Source organism: Phascolarctos cinereus, unplaced genomic scaffold (assembly GCF_003287225.1).
Source record: "Phascolarctos cinereus isolate Bilbo 61053 unplaced genomic scaffold, phaCin_HiC Scaffold_5;HRSCAF=322, whole genome shotgun sequence".
Lineage (NCBI taxonomy): Eukaryota > Metazoa > Chordata > Mammalia > Diprotodontia > Phascolarctidae > Phascolarctos > Phascolarctos cinereus.
The window spans coordinates 347,562,508-347,582,694 of record NW_027555958.1 but is presented as its reverse complement, the minus strand read 5'-3'; the positions used below and the strand labels follow the sequence as shown (position 1 = coordinate 347,582,694).

The following is a 20,187-nucleotide window of genomic DNA, read 5'->3' as shown; positions in this document are numbered from 1 at the left end:
CCTGACATTTTTCTAGTGTTATGAAGTCATATATGAGCATATGTTACATGTCATTCATATGATATTCATTCAGTTTGTTTCTTGCTTTCTACTTCTGTTTTTCTCATTGAAAGGTGGAAGTATAAATCCTTCCTTCTCTGAAGATATGTATTCTTTATGGTTCACAACACTGCTAGGTGAAAAGAGGAAGACCTAGTATGAACTATGTATGGCTGCCCCTAAACCTCTCCAATTATATCAATTCAGGCACAAGAGTGAATATTGGCATAATTTATATCAACAGAAAAAATAATTTTATTTTAAAAGTACATACTGAAACATAATAATGTAGATCTCTACTATGTATGTTTTGCTACAGAAACAATGCAAAGTAGAAGAAAAATGCAAACTCCCCTCTATTGATTATCTCCACTTTATTCTGTACATATCTTCTTTGTTTGCATGTTTTCTCCCCTCCCCTCTTTTTTTTTTGGCCTTTTTTTGTATCCCCAGTGCTAGCACAGTGCCTGACAAATAGTAATTGGTAGACAAATGCTTATTGATTGCTTTTCTGACATATTAAAAGTTGTATTATATAAGCACGTAGGCAAACTGCGGTACACAGGTACTAAGGGGATTCTGAGTAGAGTATGATGGGTGAGTCTTTCTGGAAAGTGTCTTGAGCCAGGTTTTTGAAGGAGGTGTAATAAGCAGAGGGCAGAGGGACATCTATTCCAAGAGAACAGATGAGCACAAGACAGTGGCAGAAACAAGCAAATAATGCATATTGGAAAGATGGAATGGAGAGTTGAGATGAAGAAGAGCACCAGGACAGAGTAATACAAGGCTGCAAAATAATGATTTCCCCCCAGAAAACATTTTAAAGCAGTATAACTCGTTTCAAAGTAAACCTCAGAACTTCAGGGTACAGTATTTTAATTTTGCAAAGAAAGTTTACAAATTTAAGTATTCCTCTCAAGAAGCCGTGAGGATTTCCTTTCATTCCAAAGAAGTGAAAACATACATCATTGTAAGTTAATTTAATAAAACTGTATATCTCTTTCAATTCAGAATCAGAAAAAATATCATTCTCCCCTGTTGAGAAAGGTTCAGCTTTAAGACTGAGTCCATTCACCAATACAATCTGGTAAAGCATCTGCTTTCATACAATTCTGTGGAAAATCTTGCTTGGGAGGTGCTATTTTGAGAAACAGCTTTAATCGTGGAATTAAAGGCTATATGGTAATGTTATCCTGCACAACAGATTTAAGGTGGTCGTCCATGTTTTGGTTTGTGATACATCTTTCCACTCTACATTTCCAATGCCCAACTCTTTCCTTTTCTAGACTTAGATCTCCTAGCGTGGGGCACACCATTTCTCAGGATGTGGATCCCCTGTCAAGCTCTCTTCGCTGCCAGAAGAAGAAAAAGCCTGGCTTAGTTAAAGAATTGCAGGTGCCTCGTTCCCTCCAGCTCAGCGACAGCAGTCTGGAGGGTGGAGGGGTGGTGTGGGGGAGACGGGCAGGGACGAGGAGATACACCTTCGGCAGCCCACTTTGGAGGCGATGCGTCTTAACGGAATGCAATGAAGGGGTGGCGGTGAAGGTGGGAAAGGAAGCGGGCTGTCTCAGCCCGGGCGTCGAGCCCCTCCACGGGCCTCGGAGAGGCGGGAAGCAAACGAAGGAGCATGAGGACGAAGGCGCAGAAAAGCCCCGGCTTGAGAATGACCCCCCTTCCCTCCCAGCCCCGGGTCTGGTGGGGAGTGTTCTCGCGAGAGGAGGCGGGGGAGAGCGGAGAGCTCCCTGTATGTGTGTATTTGTGTTTGTCGCGCGCCCGCGCTCACGTGCTGTAGAGGAGCCCGGGCCGCCCCTGGTATAGGGAGGTGGGGGGAGGCTGAGGACGAGGACTTGGGTTGGGAGCGGAGGGGAGGAGGAGGCGGGGGCAGGGGGAAGCCGCGCTCGCCCGCGCGCCGTGGAGAGCCAGTCCCTGACGTCAGGAGTTTTCCTCAAAGTCAACAACAAGCCCCGCGGCGGCGGCGGCGGCGGCGGCGGCAGGAGCCCAGGCTCCCGCCCCGAGGGAGCGGGAGGAGGAGGAGCAGGCGGTGGCGGCCGGTGTCCCCAGGGAGGAGGAGGAGGAGAAGGCGGCCGCATCCCGTCCGGCGCCGGCCCGCACCGCCCCAGCTCTAGGAGCGGGGTCCCGCAGCAGTGCCCGCGCCGCTAGGGAGGCAGCCCCGCGAAGGGCGGGGCCCGCGGGCTGGGGCGGCCCCAGCTGCCTCCTCCCCCTTCCCCTCCGTGACCCGGGCTCCCCCCATCCCCCGCCCTCCCGCTCGGGTGTTTTCTGGTGATGAATTGAATTTGTAGCCGATATCCGATTCCCATGTAGAGTCTCCGCCCCCCTCTCCTCCTCCTCCGCCGCCTCCTCCTTCTCCCCGGCCTCGCTCCCCCCTCCCTCTCCCGCCGCGCCGCCGCCGCCGCCGCCGCTGCCGCCGCCGCCGCCGCCTCCTCCTCCTCCTGTTCCAGCTTCGCGGCCGGGCCGGGCTCCCTTCCTCCCTCCCTCCTTCCCCTCCAGCCCGCCCTCCCGCCGGTCACACCGGGCACCAGGGGGGCGAGAGGCACTGCGGGGTGGGGGGCGGACAGGAGGGGAGGAGGAGGAGGGAGGGAGGGGGGACCCCCGAGTCACCCCCTCTCCTCCCCCGGCCCCCCGGCTCCATCCTCTGCCGCCGCCGCCGCCGGAGCAGCCGCGGTGCCGCCGCTGCCGCCGCCTTTGCAGGTAACAGCCTTTCCCTCCCCCCCAGCCCCTCTGCTTTTCCTTTCCTCCGCTCCCGTCCCCCCCATCCCTCCCCCTTCTTCGGGCGGGGAGACGGCGGCGGGGCGGGGCACGGGGGGGGATGTCTGGGCTGTCACCGCACCGGTGAGATGGGTGCCTGAGGCCGGCGTGCGGGACCGGGAATGGGGTGGGTAATGGAGAGGTGTGGGGGGGACGAACTGTAGACAGGTTGTGGGGGAAGGGGGAGGATGGAGGTGGCCCCGCGTAAATGACACTCACTTGACATCCCTTCTCCCCCCCCCCCGGAAGCGGGAGGAGGAGGGAGGGGAGTGTGAATGGAGGGGATGGGGGGGAGGGTTGTCTCTGGCCTAGCGGTACTGTCGGTGTCTGGGCTGCCTCAGCCCCCAGCGCCTGCCACCCCTGCGCCATGGACCTGAGGCTCTCACCCGCGCCCACCCCGCGGCGTGGGCAAGGGGCCGCCTGCCGGTCCAGGGGGAGAGGTTATATAATGCGCCCCGCATCCCCCTGCCGTGTGGGTGTGTATGTGCGTGTGCGCGCGTGTGTGTTTGGGTTGGGTCTGTGCGAGGGTGACTCCCGCGACTCCCCAGCGCCCTGTTTGCATGTCTGGGTTGGGGGGAAGAGGAGAAGATGCCCTGGAGTCGTCTTCCTCCCCCATTCTCTCCTCCTCGGGATGCACCGAAGGCGGGGGGGTTGTAAACGTGCTTGTCTGTGTTTTTAATAGTAGTGGGCTTTTGATCCGCTCGGGAGTTGTGTGCTAAGAATAGAAATGTGCGGAAGATGCTGGGTTTGGCTTCTCCCGTGATGCTGCCGCTATTGGCGGCGGCGGCGGCAGCAGCGGCAGCTCAGGCTGCAAGTAAACAAACGAGTCCTCCTCCTAGTCCACCTCCTCCTCCTCCTCTTCCTCCTCCTGCGCATCGGTCTGCATCAGCCATGATGCATGGTGGGGGCCTTGGAGCCCAAAGTTGATGCCTAGTTGATTGGTTCGCTGTGAAGATAAAATCGTTATCACCTCTCGTTTGGGATTTCCGTGAAAGTCACAGCTCTGTTGGAGACGGTGAATCTGTCAGGGGACAGGGTTTCAAATAACAGTACTTACTCTTTACCTGCTGAAAGCAGAGTAGATACTACACATTTTGAAAGTCAAGTGTAGGATAACACCGCAGTACAGAATCAAATTCCTGTGTATGTAGCATTTGGTTGAAATCAAAATGTTTATAATTGCTGAAGTTTCTAAACGAAAACTTAACTGTGAAATCTACTTATAAACGACAACTGGATCAGCCATTGATGACAGTGAAGGGTTTAGAGTTCATCAGAGCTTAAGAATACAAAACAGTTGGTTTATGGTATATAGTTCATTGTCACTTATGTAGGTTGTAGTATCTTTGCATTTCAATAACAGAAATGTGTTCTATACTATGAAAATATATTTATCATGAATTCACATTAGCATTATACATTAATAATCATTAGTTTTTTATTCTAAGTAAAATTTCTCTTGGAAACTTTTCTTCCTATGAGTTTTTGAGTTATCTGTCCACTTATGCAATAATTGAATAAACCAGAGTAGAATGAAGTAGAAAAGTACCCAAAAGGCTGATTTACTCCATTAAAGATGCTGTAAGAATATATAATAATATAAGTATTAGTATAAGTAGTAGTGTAAGGATTAGTTGTCAAGTGCTTGAGTGTCCCATATGAACATGAACTTATAAAAGTTTTAATAGCTAATTGGAGTTAGTGAAGCAAGAAAGCAACAATACATATATTTTAAATAGATTACTATGTATTTCTAGTGTAGTGATTTGATAAGGTAATTTACACTACTATTTTAACTAGAAATTTTCTTTTACACATTCATTATATTGACTTTGAAAGTTAACTGAGCAGATTCAGTTTCCTGAGTTGACAGTATTTGTAATTGGATTCAGCTTCCAGTTATAGTGATTGCATTGTGTGACTGAGATAAACACTGGAATTTAAGTGAATTTTAGTTCTTAGTTTTATGTCTGTACTTTGTGTATTCAGTGCATATTTTCTTTAAATCAAAAAAAAAGTCTTAAGGTTAGAACAAACTAACCTTGCAGAAATGACTTTTGCATTTTCTGACTTATTTTTATGTTCCTGTGCTTAGTTTTTCTGTAATGATTACTTTAAAAACTAAGTTCCCCACTTTTTGATTTGAAAACTAAATTTTGCCATTGGTCTTAGATTTGTGCATCTCAAACTATTCAAATTTTTTGTTTCAAATTTTTTTTTGTTTATAAAACGTTATGAGAATGCTATTTTCATTAAGGTCTGAATCAGAACTTTTAATGTTTGTATTTTATTTAAATGAGCATTGCTATTAGAAATCCATTAAAAATAAAACCTGCAAATGTGAATATTAATGTTAGTTAAATTCATTATTAAAAGTTGTTTTGTGTTTGATGTCGTGGCATTTTATTATTTGTTCTGTTAAGCTTGGCATAGTGATTTACACATAATAGGAACTCAGTATATATTTGTTTTGATTATTTAATTGAAGGACCCAGCTTTAATTACTTTACTATAGCTTCTTACTGCATATACTACTTTTAAAAGAGGAATGTAATCTTCAGACTTACATGGTAGAAAGTTTGAAGCACTTCTTTAAGCTTTATACACACGTGTGAAGAGGTAGTTTCTTTTTCTCTAGTTTTAGTTGAATTTGCTTCTGAGAAGGATGAGGACATCACTGTTAAAAGTTTTGCCATTTTCTGATTAGCATGATTGATGTATTTATAATATTGAAAAATATTGTAGGTCAAGATATTTAGCTATGAATTGATAACAAGATACAATGGCCAAAATATTCATTTTGATTAGTTTGAGCCAATACTTTTGTTTTTAGTTTTAGTAAATCAGTGTGCAGTTGGAGTTCAAAACTCATTTCTATACAAAACTTTTTGTGTCTGAGTATTTAAGTTTAAAGTTGATGTTTTTTTTGACAATGTACAGTGGAGAATATTCATCAAGATTCTGAATAACTGTTTTGTAGAGTGTGGAGGTATGGGTAGTGGTTACAAGGTATTTATAGTATGTGTACATTTCATATTCACATGGAAAAAGAGCACCAGATCATATGATGTTAGTTTAAACATACTGTTATGCTTTAAATTGTGTGATTATGGATTTGGTCTAAAATATATTTAGTTTTAACTTTTTAAGTATGTGACATTTGTATTTAAAGTACAGTCTTAACTTGTTTACCCTTATTGTAGTAAACTTCATTTTGTAGTGAAGATGTCATGTTGGTAACGTAGAATAACAATTCCTATAGAAGCAAATAAATAAACAGAAATGAATCTTGAAGGTTTTATTGAATAATCTCTTGGAATTCCTTTCTCCTACAAGTGTCTTAAATGTCAAATTAAGTTCCTTCAGTGCTTCTTAATTCTTTATTGCATACTCTAAGCATTCCTATTATTAGTTTTACTTGATACAAACATTAGCTTCCAATAAGCCTAATTCAAATTTTTATTCATAGTCTAAATGAATGAAGCAGTGGAATTTTTTTTTCAAGGTGCTTTCTTCCCAGTTCACTTCTATTTCATGTTGGCTGCAGTCAGCCCTATCTCCAAATGGGACTGTTACCTTACCCTGTAGGATGAGAAAAAATATTGTATGTACATTGGTAAGGCTTACTATGTAGAAATAGAAGAAACTTCTTTAGAGGAATTTAAAATAAAACCAAGAATTGGTGTTTCAGAATCAGAAATTTCTTTTAAAATTTTAGGGGAAAGGATGACAGCATGATGGCATTTTCTTAAGTTCAGCATTTGACTAAGTGTACTTGTAGTTCTAATTTAATTCTTGAATCTTTAACCTTTTTCCCATGTGTGTCTCGGTTCCTTTAGGGCAGACACACTATATTTTACTGCTTTGAATCTTCTTGGCTTTTATGCCTAGCACAATGCTAGACATATAGACATTCAGAATACTAAAATTATTCAATTGGAAGAAACCTTAGAAAATTTCAAGTTCCATCCTCTCTGTGAGAAGGAAATAGGTATTAAGAGTTAGGTGATTTGTTCAAGGTTACAGAATAGTTGATAATAGAAATGAGACTAATCTCAAGAGTCCCAATACAATGCCTTTTCAGTGTTATTAGATGCCTCCCTCTGCTGCCGCCTCCCCCCAAAAAAAGAAAAAGATAAATGCAGTCAATTTTAGTGACAGCAATTTGGTCAGTTTAATAGTTTGTTTGGCAAATGTGGAGAAAATACCTGATTAGTTGAATTTTTTTTAAACTTTTGAATTAGTTGTTTTCAAAGTATAGACAAAACCATTTGTTTTGTGTCATGATGGAAAGAAAGCAGTGAGAGACATTTAGTAGTATTTTTCAAGTTGCAAGTGAAATAATGTTAGTATGAGATTGTGCCTTATGATATTGACCATTTTCAAACTGGTTGTGTTACCAGTAGTGTCCTCACAGTGAAATGAACAGTTGTATCCTTCAGGAGTTTGGTGGGTCAGCTGGTGTCCATCATCTTTGGTTGGTTGGTTGTTCAGGGGTACCAGATGATCTTGAAATGCAGTAAGAGACAAACATAAACCATGGTAAAGTTGCTTTCTTATTTCGTTAAGATGATTAAAACTAAACAAAACTGAGATGAGAAGGAAGAAAAAATGCTTTATAATGACAAATATGTCTACATAGAAACCACAGTTTTTAAAAAATGCATTTTAGGAATGAACTGTGTATGTGACAGACGAGGTAACTTTTCCTTTCCAACCATTTAACCTGCCCATAGATTTTTTGTTGTTTTTGTTGTTGACACAGTCTGAAAAATACAGTGATGGGTAGAACTATGGAAAGTTTTTTTAAAATTGGAATTAACTTTCATTATATTCTAGAGATAAGGAGGAACTATATTTTTACATTGTTATATTGATATAATTTCTAATGTGGTTAAGAAAAACCCCGACAAAACTTTAAAGAGACATTTTGGTGTAAAATAAGTTTAAGGGCAAAAGGCAGTCCAAGTTAACCAAGGCTGCCTTCTCAACTTTCTTATTGTGAAGCTAAAAACACTTTTAAGTTTTTATCCAGATTTACTGTTACATTGTAGAAAGTACTTTTTTCACCTACAACTTTAATAGCAGTGAATGTACTAGTAGTTGAATTATGGCAATTCTTCACAGTTGTTTGGTTTTTATTCCCATAAGAGCAAAAAACTTTGATAGTTACTAAATAAGTCTTTGTGGCTTCTAGCTAAGGAATTAAGGCATAACTAGAGGACTTAAGTAAAATTTTTGCTACAGAAAAATTTGTGGACTCAATGGTTATAGTTGGCATGTTAATAATATTGACTTTTATTGGATTGGTGAGAATCTGGTTGTCACTTACTTACATGTGAAAAAAGTTCAGCACCGTTTGATAATTGTTACTGAAAGTCAGAAGGCATTGATTCACTGCTAACTTGCTTGTGAGTCCTTGGAGTATGATACTGTACTTCATTGAGTAGTTTCCTTGTTTGCAAAATGGAAAATTTACTGTCTGCTGCTACCAGTTTCACAAGATTATTGTGTTCAGGAGAAAGAGTACTGGATTTGGAATCATAAGACCTGGGTTCAAATCCTGCCTTTCTTACCTAAGGCACTGTACTTAATTTAATTTCCTTACCTATAAAATAAGCTGATAGTTTTTGATAATCTGTAAGGACTTTTCCAAGAACTTAGAACGTAAAGTGCCATGTAAATTATGGGTCAGTAAATTTTTTTATCCCCTATACTATACTTTTGAGGAAAAGAGAAATTCTCAAAGGGACATGAAACCAATTCTTTAGTATTATTTAAAAGCCAGAGTGATTGCATGCAGAAATATATTTTAAGAAAATATGGCATTTATTTACTTCTGGAATAAAGAATGTCTCTGGATCTTTGCTATTTAGCTATGTTTTATTTTAGTTTATAATAAAAAAACTCATTTATTTGGGCTACTTGAGACTAAAACAAGTCTGAAATACAGAATGGTTTTTAAAGATAGGTAACATATTAGATTTTAGTGGGAAGAATATTAGTTTTGGGATCAGAAAACTTAAGTTTGAATCCTGGTTCTGTGCTAGTTTTGTGATGTTGGACAAGTCACTTATTTTATCTGGGCCTTAGTTTCCTCATCTTAAAAATGAGAGTTGAGAAAGATAGTTTCTAAGATATCTAAATCTTGTGGTCCTATACTGGAATTTAGATGAAATTCTTTTCACCACCTCACTTGAACATGCAAGCTATTTATTAATTGCTGTAGGTACTGTGCCAGGCTCTTTGGAAACAAAGACAAAAGGAAAGGAAGAAAAAGAATGAGAAAGAAAAGAGAAAAATGAAACAGAAAAAAAGAAAAGAATGAGAGAAAAGAGAAAAAGACAATTAAAAAAAAAGCAGCCCCTGCTCTCTAGGACCTACATTCTACTTGGAAGAGAAACACCATATACTCAGATAATATAAAATAGGCACAAAATAAATGTAAATATTAATAAATATTGGGGGAATGAAAAGGGTGCTAACATCTTGGGAAATTCTGTAGGAGGTAACGTGAGCCAGTCTTTGAAAGTGGTCTAGAGATTCCAAGAGGTGGAGATGAGGATGGGAGAAGATACCAGTAAGGTAAGAAGATGCAATATGAGGGGGTTGGGCTAGATGGTCTCTGAGGTCACTTCTAGATCTAGTTCTGTGACTTAAAGGCCAAACAAGTCAACAAACGTTTAGTGTTAAGTACTATGCTAAGTAATAAGGACACAAAGACGAAAAATCGTTCATGCTCTCAAGGAGCTCACAGTTTGACAGAGACAACATGTCAAACAACTATGTACAAACAAGATACATACAGAATAAATTGGAGATAATCAATAGATGGAAGGCATTGGCATTAAAGGGGAATGGAAAAGGCTTCTTCTAGAAGATAGGGTTTTATCTGAAACTTAAAGGAAGCCAGGAGGTGGAAATGAAGAGAGAGAACATTCTAGGTAAGGGAGACAGAGAAAATGCACAGAGCTGAGACGTGGAATGTCTTATTCTTGGAAGACCCAGGAGTAGTGTTGTTGTATTGAAGAGTACGAGGTAGTTGGGCCAGGAAGTAAGGTGTAAGAAAACTGGAAGCCTAGGAGGGAGCCAGGTTATGAAGGGATTTCAACACAAAAATGAGGATCAGAATAAACTATTAAGAGGATTAGAGTAATGTTGGGAAATAAACAATTAACTCACTGTGTTGTGGGAAGAACAGCTAGGAGGTCAGTGTTAGAGTGCCTTGGAATAAAATGTAAGAAGACTAGGAAAGTAGTTGAGGGCCAACTTATAAAAGTCTTTGAATGCCACGAGAGGATTTTGTATTTGATCCAAGAAGTGATAGAGGAACATTGGAGTTCAGTTGAATAGTGGGGTAGCATGGTTGCGTCTATTTTAGGATCAGTTTGACTAGAGTGGAGGTTGACTAGACCGGAGAGACATTTGGTATATGGACTTTGTATTGTATTTGAGAAGCATTAACTACTGAAGTTTCTTGATTTGGGAGTAATGAAGTGAGAGCTGTAGGAATATCCCTATGACAAGATGGATTGGAGAGGGCAGAGATTATAGTCTTGAAGACTGATTAGGAGGCTGTGACAGTAGTTAAGGCAAGAAGTGATAAGAGATATATGAAAGTTGTGGAGGCAAAATTACCAAGATTTGGCATCTGATAGGATTTATGGGGTGAAAGAGAAGAGTCTAAGATGGCTCCAAGTTTGTGAACCTGGGTGACTAGAAGGATGGTAGTATTTTGCTCCTGACCTGCTAATCCTTATCTTGGGATAGTCCCTCACTATCCAGTGTCTCTTGGTCACAGCCAAGCTGTTCCTGAAGAACGTCACAAAACAGATTTTATTTTACTCACAAAAATTTATGGTGCCTACCCTTAAGTGGGGCTTTGCTTCTGCTTGACAATCCCATTGAATCTTATTGACTCCTTTTTCTCATTCCCCAAAGTAAGTGTTGCAAGCCTTTTCCAAAACATCTCCTTAAACACCCACATCACATCCCTGCTCAAATTATGGTAGATCACTTAGACTTGGAATGACTATATGATGTGTTAGAGCTTAGGATATGAAGACCTGGGATCAAATTTTGCCTTTGATACTTATTTGCTGCTCTATTAAATTATCTCAGCTTCGGTTTCTTCATCTATAAAATGGGGAGTTTTCCATTAATTTTAGCAGCTTCTTGGCTTGTCCTGCATTATCTGTTTTGACTGCAGTCACATCCATGCCAGAGAAGTTTTACCTTTTCAAGCTGCAGGGCAAGAAAAAGAGTTGCCTTCTTCACATGTGCATTGGAAGAAATGAACAGATTTCCAAATACTTGGCATCTTGAGAAGCTATTTTCTTTAATAGAGAGTCACAGTAGGATTTTTTTTTCTGTTATCTGATTTAAATTTTGTTATTTCTCTGCTACTTCATTTTCTGTTCTTTGTGCAGGACATAGCTTGGACTTAAAGACTTAAAGAAATTGCATGTGTAAAGCACTTTGCAAACTATAAAGAACCATATAAAGGATAACTGTTGCTATTGTAATAGATTCCATCACATAAACGATTTGAGGCCTTGCAAATGTGTACTCCTTGGACCTATTTCTTTCTTTCCTCGAAACTTCTCTTTATCATCATTCAATCTCCCCTTTTTCTTTGGTCATAAAAGAAGAATTATCCTTGTATTTATGACAATGTAAAGGAATGTAAAATCTTGTCAATATCAAATTAATTGTAACGACCAATCTTGGTACCAGAGAAAAGAGGAAGAAACATACTTTTTTCCTGTTAATAGAGAGGAGAGGGGACCATGAGTATAGTATTATACATATTTTATCAGAAGTAGTTTCCTTGTGGTTTGGGTTTTGCTTACATTTTTCTCTATTACTAGGGATGATTTGAAAGTTTTATATATAATACATTATGTAGAAATTAAACATGTGACCTTGAGCTAGCGATTTAACCTCTTTGTGTTCTAATTCTCTTAATACTAACTTGCAGAGCTGGTGTCAACCTTTATTGGTAGATTGAGTTTCCTCATGGAAAAGTTTCCATAAATCGGTGAAATTAGAGGACTGGTCCAAAAAAATTATTAATTGGGGGAGATAGGGAGAAACAGCCTATACTTAATGTTTTTACTTTCTTACAAACCAGTTTTTTTTAACAAAATTAACCAAAATTGACTTCCTTTCAATCCACCTTTCACTTCCCCATTGAAAACATTGAAAAAGAAAGACAAATAAAACCCTTGTAACCAACGTGCATAGTAAAGCAGAATATTTGTATGTTGGCCATGCACAAAATCTGTGTCCTGTTTTGCACCTTGAGTATATTGCCTCCCTGTCTAACAGTGGCTAAGCAGCATGTTACATCATAAGTCTTCTGGGATTGTAGTTGGTCATTAGATGTTGATTGGAGTTCTTAAATTTTTCTAAGTTGTTTATGACTGTCTTTCTTTTTGCTTGTATTTGTATTCTTGGCACTTAGTATAGTGCCTGGCACATAGTAAATAAATACTTAGTGTGTTTCCTTATTTATAGTGTTGTTATTATATAAATTGTTCTGGTTTTGTTCACTACTGTGTCAGTTTATACAAACTCTAGGAAATCTTCCTAGGTGCCTCTAAAACCTTACTCTTCATCATTTCTTCAAACACAGTAGTATTCCATCACATTCATCTATCACATTTGTTTAGCCATCCCCCTATTGATGAGCACCCTTTTTCTTTCCGGTTCTTTGCCACTACAGAGCTACTATAAATGGTTTTTGTACATATGGGTCCTTCCCCCTCCCCCACCCTTTTTAATTTTAGCATTATAGACCTAATAGTGGTATTGCTAGGTCAAAGAATATATGTGTTCTACTTTTTAGACATAATTCTAAATTACTTTACAGAATGGTTGAACTAATATACAGTTCCACTAACTGAGCATTAATACTCCTGTTTTCCCATAGTCCCTCTAGCATCTGTCATTTCTGTTTTTGTCAACTTTGCCAAACTGATGGGTGTGAGGTTGAACTTCAGAGTTGCTTTAATTTGTATTTCTCTAGTTATTAATTGGTTAGAGAATTTTTCTGTATGGCAATTTATAACTTGGATTTCTGGTTTTGAAAATTTTCTGTTCATATTCTTTGACTATTTTTCAACTGGGGAATGGCTCTCATTCTTATACATTTGAGTCAATTCCTTATATATCTTAGAAATGAGACCTTTATTAAGAAACTTGGAGCAAACATTTTTCTTAGCTGCTATTTCTCATCTAATTTTTAGCTTCATTAATTTTGTTTGTACAAAATCTTTTTAATCTTGTGTAATCAAAATGATCCCTTTTGTCTTTGTTGATACTATGGCCCCTATCCATAGATCTGAAGGGTAATTTCTTCCTTGTTCCTGTGATTTGTTTATGATGTCATTCTTTACGTCAAAGTCGTATACCTATTTGGAGCTTATCTTGGTATATGGTGTGAGATGTTGGTCTATATCTAACTTCTGCCAGACTGCTTTCCAATTTTCCCAGCATTTTTTGTCAAATAATACAGTTCTTATCCCCAAATCTGGGATATTTGGGTTTATCAAAGAGACAGGGGCTGCTGGGTGGCACAGTAGGTAGAGCAAAGAGCCTAGAGTCAAAAGGACCCGAGTACAGCTCTATCCTTACACACTAGCTCTGTGACCTTGGACAAGTCACTTAACCCCTATTTGCCTCATTTTCCTCATCTGTAAAATGGGGATGATAATAGCACCTACTCCTAGGCTTGTGAAGATCAAATAAGATAATAATTGTAAAGTGCTTAGCACAGTGAATGGAACATAGTAAGCACTATATAAAAGTTTGTTGTTGTTATTGTTATTATTATTATCATCATCATCAAACGTGAGTACTGTGCTTATTTGCTTTCACATGTTGTATATATAATCTGTAGCACTGATGGAGCTCTTTTTTAACCTGTACCAAATCATTTGATGATTGCTGCTTTGTAGTATAGTTTGAGTTCTAGTACTCCTAGGCCCTCTTCTTCTCAATGTTTTTGCATTATTCCCTTGAGATTTTTCACTTTTTGCTCTTCCAGATGAATTTTTGTTATTTGTCAAGTTCTATAAAGCAGTCCTTTGGCAATTTTGTTTGTATGGCATTGAATAAGTAAATTTAGGGAGTTTTTATTATATTGGATGAGCAATTTATTTCTGATAATATTTTTATCTGTCTTTGTGTAAAGAGTATTTTGTGGCTGTATTTATATAATTCTTGTGTGTCTCTTAGAAAGTGGACTCCCAAATATTTTGTAGATTCTGTAGTTTTTTTTTTAATGACATTTCTCTTTTCCTGCTGGATTTTATTGGTAACCTGTAGAAATGCTAATGCTGTATGTGGCTTCGTATTTTATCTTCAACCTTGCTGAAGTTATTGTTTCATTTTATGTTTTTAGTTGACTCTCAGGTTTTCTGAATAAACCACCATCTTATCTGCAAAAAATTTTGTTTCCTCTTTAGTTATTCCCTCAATTCTTTTTCTTGTCTTATTGCCATGGTTAGCATTTCTAACATTCTATAAAAAATAAAAAGTGGTGATAATATTGAGCATCCTAGCCTTACCTTGGATCTTATTGGAAAGGCCTCTAACTTATTCCCATTACATATGTTACTGGCTCCTGGTTTTAGATGGAAACTATATAAAGGAAAGATCTGTTTATTCCAGTGCTTTCAAGTGTTTTTTTTTTTAATAAAAAAGGAGCTATATGTTGCCAAAAGCTTTTTCTGCATTTATTGATCTAATGATATAATTTTGGTTGGTTTTGTTATTCATATAGTCAATTATGTATAGGTTTTTTTTTTAATAATGAACATGTGCTACATTCCTTACATAAATAGAAGCTGGTCAGAGTCGCATCTTTGTAATATATTTTGTTGTTGTTTGTCCTTCGTTCTCGAAGAGGACCATGACATCTGGGAGGTGATGCCATGACATGCAAGTGAATTGGATTTAAGTGAGGGAGGGCTATGCAAAGTCACCAGCCTCACTTTCTCCTCTGGAACCATTTAGGTCCATTGGCCAGAAATAGATCAGGCAACTGGAGATAGTCCAGGATGGAGTGGGGGACTTTGGCCTTTTCAAGCTATGGTCTTTAACAGTCTCAGTTTGAGGCAGTTCTCGTTCAGTGATTAAGACTTAATGAAGAATGAGGCAGAGAATGGCCTCTTTACCTAGTCAAAAAAAATTGGTTTCTTTGCTAAAAGTATACTTAAAATATTTGCTCAGTGTTCATTAGGGATATTGGTCTTTTTCTGTTTTGATACTCCCTGGTTTTAGTATCAACACCATACTTTGATTCCTGAAGGACCGTGGTAAGACACCTTCTTTTTCTTGTTTTTCCAAACATCATACAATGTTAGAATTGATTTTTTAAAAAATGTTTGAAAGAATTCACTTGTAAATCTGTTTGGTTCCAAGGTTTTTGTCTTTGGTAGCTCATTTATGGCCTTTTCAGTTTCTTTTTCTGAGACTGGCTTAAATTAAGCCCACTATTTCTTTCTCTATTAATCTTGGCATTTTGTTTTTGTAAGAATTCTTCCATTTCATTTAGATTTTGAGTTTATTGGCATATAATTGAGCAACATAGTTTCTAATATCTTTGTTTATTCATTTATTGTGATTTCACCTGTTTCATCTTCTGATACTGGTAATTTGATTTTCCTCTTTGAAAATCAAAGTAGTCAATGGTTTGTCTATTTTATTACCAGCTCCAGTTTTATTCTTTCTTTCTTTTTTTTCCTTTCAGTTTGGTTAATCTCTTATTTTCAGGATTTCTATTTTGTGTTTAATTTTTTAAATTTGTTGATTTTTCTAGGTCTTTTTTTAAGTTTCATGCCCCCCATTTTTTTTTTTTGGTAAGTCACTTGGGGTTAAGTGACTTGCCCAGGGTCATGCAACTGTCATGCCCAATTTGTTGATTAGTTCTTTCTCTTTTTTATTTCTCAAAGTATTTAGAGATAGAAAAAATTTCCGCTAACAACTGCATTGGCTACATTCTAAAAATGCAGCATGTTGCATATAGTTGCTATGTTATATCATTGTTGTCATTTTTAATGAAATTGTCTTTTTCTGCAGTTTCTTTTGATCTGCCAATTTTTTAGTGTCAAGTTATTTAGTTTCTAATGAATTTTTAATAATTTCTTCAACAGCCTTGTATTGGATATCATTTTTATTGCATTGTGTTCCATAAAAGATTTGCTTAATTTATTTGTTTTTCCACATTTGTTTGTGAAGCATTATGTTCCAGTACGTGACCAATTTTTATAGAGGTGCTCCACACAGTCGAGAAATATATGTTTTTTCTTTTCCCATTCAATGATTTCCATAGGTATGTCACATGTAACTTTTCTAAAATTTTACTCAAGTCTTTAGCTTCTTTCTTAGATTTAGGTTTTTTTTTCCTGTTAAATTTATTTAGGTTCAAAAGGAGTAAATTGAGATTCCCCACTACTATACTTTTATTGTTTATTTCTCCTTATAACTCATTTAACTTTGGAGTATTTAGATTCTTTGCCATTTGGTACATGTATATTTAATATTGATATTAATTCATTATCTATTGTACCTTTCAGCAAAATATAGTTTCCTTATTTATTTCTTTTAATTAAATCATTTGAGATCATAATTGCTCCCAATGCCTTTTTTTTAACTTTACCTGAAATATAATAGATTTACTCCAACTTTTTTTTTTTGTATGTTTGTTTTTGGCTAGGCAGTGGGGTTAAGTGACTTGCCCAGGGTCATACAACTAGTGAGTGCCAGATACCTGAGACTAGATTTGAATTCAGGTCTTCCTGACTCCAGGGCGGGTGTTCTATCCACTGTGCTACCTAGCTGCCCTAACTTTAATAGCTATTTTCTTTTTCCTTTTTTTTTTTTTGGTGGGGCAATCGGGGTTAAATGACTTGCCTATGGTCACACATTTAGTAAGTAACTCAGGTCCTCCTGACTCCAGGACTGGTGCTCTATCCACTGCACCACTTAGCTACCTCCAGCTGTTTAACTCTGAATCTTTATGTTTTAAATATCCTTCTTGAAAACCACTCATTCTTGGATTCTGCTGTCTAATCCAAGCTGTTATCCTCTTTCATTTTATGAGTAAATTCATCCAGTTCATGGTTATGATCACTAATTATTTATCTCTCTCCATTCTATTCTTTTATCTTTTTCATTATTTGTTTCCTGACCCATCTTTATGAGGACGAAAGTAAGCAAGAAGTAGCTCTAATGCTCTAGGTTTGTTGCAGTCTGCTTTTTTTCACTTTCTCCTCTTCTCTTTCCATGGCTTAGAGCCCAGTCATAAATTCTTACCCTTTATTTTCTTTCAGATCTCTTTTTGGAATCCACACTTGGTGGATTAATGTGTTGTTATTGTTGTTGTTTTATGATTAAATCCTTAATCTATTCTTCTGCTTAATCCCCTCTCCCCTTCTTCCCTCTACCTTTTCTCTCTTGTTTCCTTGCTAAATGAAATGCATTTCTGCTCCTGTGTATGTATTCTTTCCTTTTCTGACCAGTTTTGATGAGAATCTGGTGTCATCCTCCACCATCACTTCCTTGTTGTATAGTCTTCTACTTGTGCACACCAATTATGTGAAATAATTTCCTTCACCTTTCTTCTTTCTGTATTCCACCCCCACTATATTCCTTTCCACCCTTATTTTCCTTTCTTATGTTAAAATCATAACAAAACATAACAAAACCCCCTTCAGGCTCTTTTATTAGACTCTTCTGTGACCCCTGATGATTGGGTTCAGAGGGAGCATATACTCTTCATTTAAAAATGTAAACAATCCATTCTTGTTTTAGTCTCTTATTATTGCTCATTTGTATTTACTTTTTAATTTACATCTTGATTTCTGTTGGTACTCAGTTCTGGTCTTTTCATCAGGATTGCTTGAAAGTCCTTACTTTTATTACAGGTTTATTTTTTCCCTTGTGGGATAATTTTGTTGGGTAAAGTATTCTTCAGCATAAGCCAATATCTTTTGCCTTCTGGAAAATCATATTCCAAGATCTCTCCTACTATCTAGGTGTGGCTGCTAGATCTTGCATGCTCCTGACTAGCTCCTTGGTGCTTAAAGGAAGCCAGGTAAGCTAGGAGGTAGGAGGGAGAGCATTCCAGGCCTGGGGAGCAGCCAGTGAAAATGCTGGAGATGGAATGTATTAAAAATCAGGAGAATGGAATGCTGCATGTGGATTTATTTCAGGAGAGACTGGTGGATTTTTTCTGTTTTCACTTTGTCATATAGTTCTAAGAAATGTGGGCAGTTTTCTTTTATGATTTCTTGAAATATGTTAAAGATTTATTTTGATTTTTTTTTTTTGGTGATAACTTTTAGGTAGTCCGTTGCTTCTTAAATGATCCTTACTTGATTGCTTTCCCAATCAGTTATTTTTTTATATGTGATGTGTTATGTTTTCTTCTACTTCTTTTAGTCTTTTGACTTTGTTTTAATACTTCTTATTGTCTCAAGGAGTCATTAACTTCTATTTGTCCTCTTCTAATTTTCAAGGAATCTTTTACTTGGATAAGATTTTATGCCTCTTTTGCAAAGCTGTTAATTCCCTTTCCAAATCTTTCTTCCATAACTCTCATTTCTTTTCCCATTTTTCAGGATTTCCAATTTGGTGTTTAATTAAGGATTTATAATTTGTTCTTTTTCTCATTTTTTAGTTGCATGCCCAATTCATTTATCTGCTTTTCCTCTATTTTATTGATGTAAACAATTAGAGATGAACATTTTCCTGAAGTACTGCTTTTAGCTGCATCCCATAAATTTTGGTATGGTGTCTCATTGTTGTCATTTTCTTTCTTTTTAAAACATTTTTATTCACAGATGTAATTTAATTAACAATTTATTTATTTTTAGTTTTCAGCATTCACTTTTATAACATTTTGAGTTCTAAAATTTTCCCCCTCCCCAAAATGGCTTGCAATCTGATATAGGCTGTACATTAAAAAATTTTTTTAAAATTAATTTTTAGTTGCCATTTTATTTTGAAATTATCAATTGTTTCTATGATTTGTTCTTTGATCCACTTATTTTTTTAGGATTAAATTATTTAATTTCCAATTTAATTTTAATTTCTCTTTCCATTATTTATTATTGAATATAATTTTTATTGCCTTACAATCTGAAAAGCATGCATTTACTATTTCTGTTTTTCTCCATTTGGTTGTGAGGTTTTTATGTCCAAATATATCAATCAGTTTTTGTGTAGGTGCCATATATTTGCTGAGAAAAAGGGCATATTCTTTCTGTTCCCATTCAGTTTTCTCCAGAGAGCTATCATATCTAACTTTTCCAAAATTTTATTCACCTCCTTCACTTCTTTCTTTTTTATTTTTTGGCTAGATTTAGAGAGAGGAAGGTTGAGGTCCCCCACTAGTATAGTTTTACTATCTGTTTCCTCCTGTTACTCATTCAACTTCTTCAAAAATTTAGGTGCTATACCATTTGGTACATATGTTTAGTATTGATATAACTTCATTGTCTATTGTAAACTTCCAGCAAGATATAGTTTCCTTCCTTATCTTTTTAAATTATATCTTTTTTGTTTCTACTTTGTCTGAGATTATAATTGCTATCCTTGCTTTCTTTGCTTCAGCTGAAGCATAATACATTTTATTCCAGCCCCTTCTCTTTACTATGTGTGTATTTCTCTGCTTCAGATGTGTTTCTTGTAAACAGCGTATTGTAGGGTTCTGGTTTTTAGTCCATTCTGCTATCCACTTCTGTTTTATTGGTGAGTTCATCCCATTCACATTTATAGTTATAACTGTGTTATTTCCCTCCATACTGTTTTCCCCTTACATATCCTCTCTTCTTTCTTACCCTCCTCACAAATATTTTACTTTTAATCACTGCCTTCCCCAATCTACCCTCCCTTTTTTCACTCCATCCTTCTGCTTCTATTATATCTGTCTCTTTTTACTTTCTCATAGGGTAAGATAGATTTCTGTAGCCAACTGAATGTGTATGTTATTCCCCCTCTTTGAGCCAGTTTTGATGAGAATGAGGTTTAAGCTTTGCCCATCACCCCTCCATTTTCTCCTCCATCATAGTATCTTTTTCATGCCTCTTTTATATGGGATAATTTACACCATTGAATCTCCTTCCCCCTTTTTCCAGTGCAATTTTCTTTCTTACCCCTTTATTTTTAATTTTTTGGGGGTATCATCTCAAAGTCACTTTCTATCCATACCTTCTGTCTACATACCGTATTTCCCCTCATAATAATCACAGATTTTATGCCAAATTTTTTGTGAAAAAGTTGACTGCGACCATTATGTGAAGCTTAGAAAGATTTGTGCTGGTATTACTTGTCTTTTAGTTTCTGTCAGTCTCACTCCAACTTTTCTCACAC

The 20,187-nt window shown here is 37.6% G+C and overlaps 1 protein-coding gene across 8 annotated transcripts in view; it reads left to right on the top strand.

Moving 5' to 3' along the window:
* The first annotated feature begins 2,117 nt into the window (after positions 1–2,117).
* Positions 2,118–20,187, top strand: part of AKT3 (AKT serine/threonine kinase 3) — a 414,511-nt gene continuing 396,441 nt past the window's right edge. For 5 of the 8 annotated variants that reach the window (XM_078156268.1, XM_078156264.1, XM_078156263.1 and 2 more), the window contains exon 1: positions 2,118–2,748. The gene's annotated coding sequence lies outside the window, so the exon portion shown is untranslated. Of the gene's footprint in view, positions 2,749–2,873; positions 2,933–20,187 lie in introns of those variants that run through there. The other 3 variants (XM_078156265.1, XM_078156266.1, XM_020982078.2) reach the window with 3 other exon arrangements.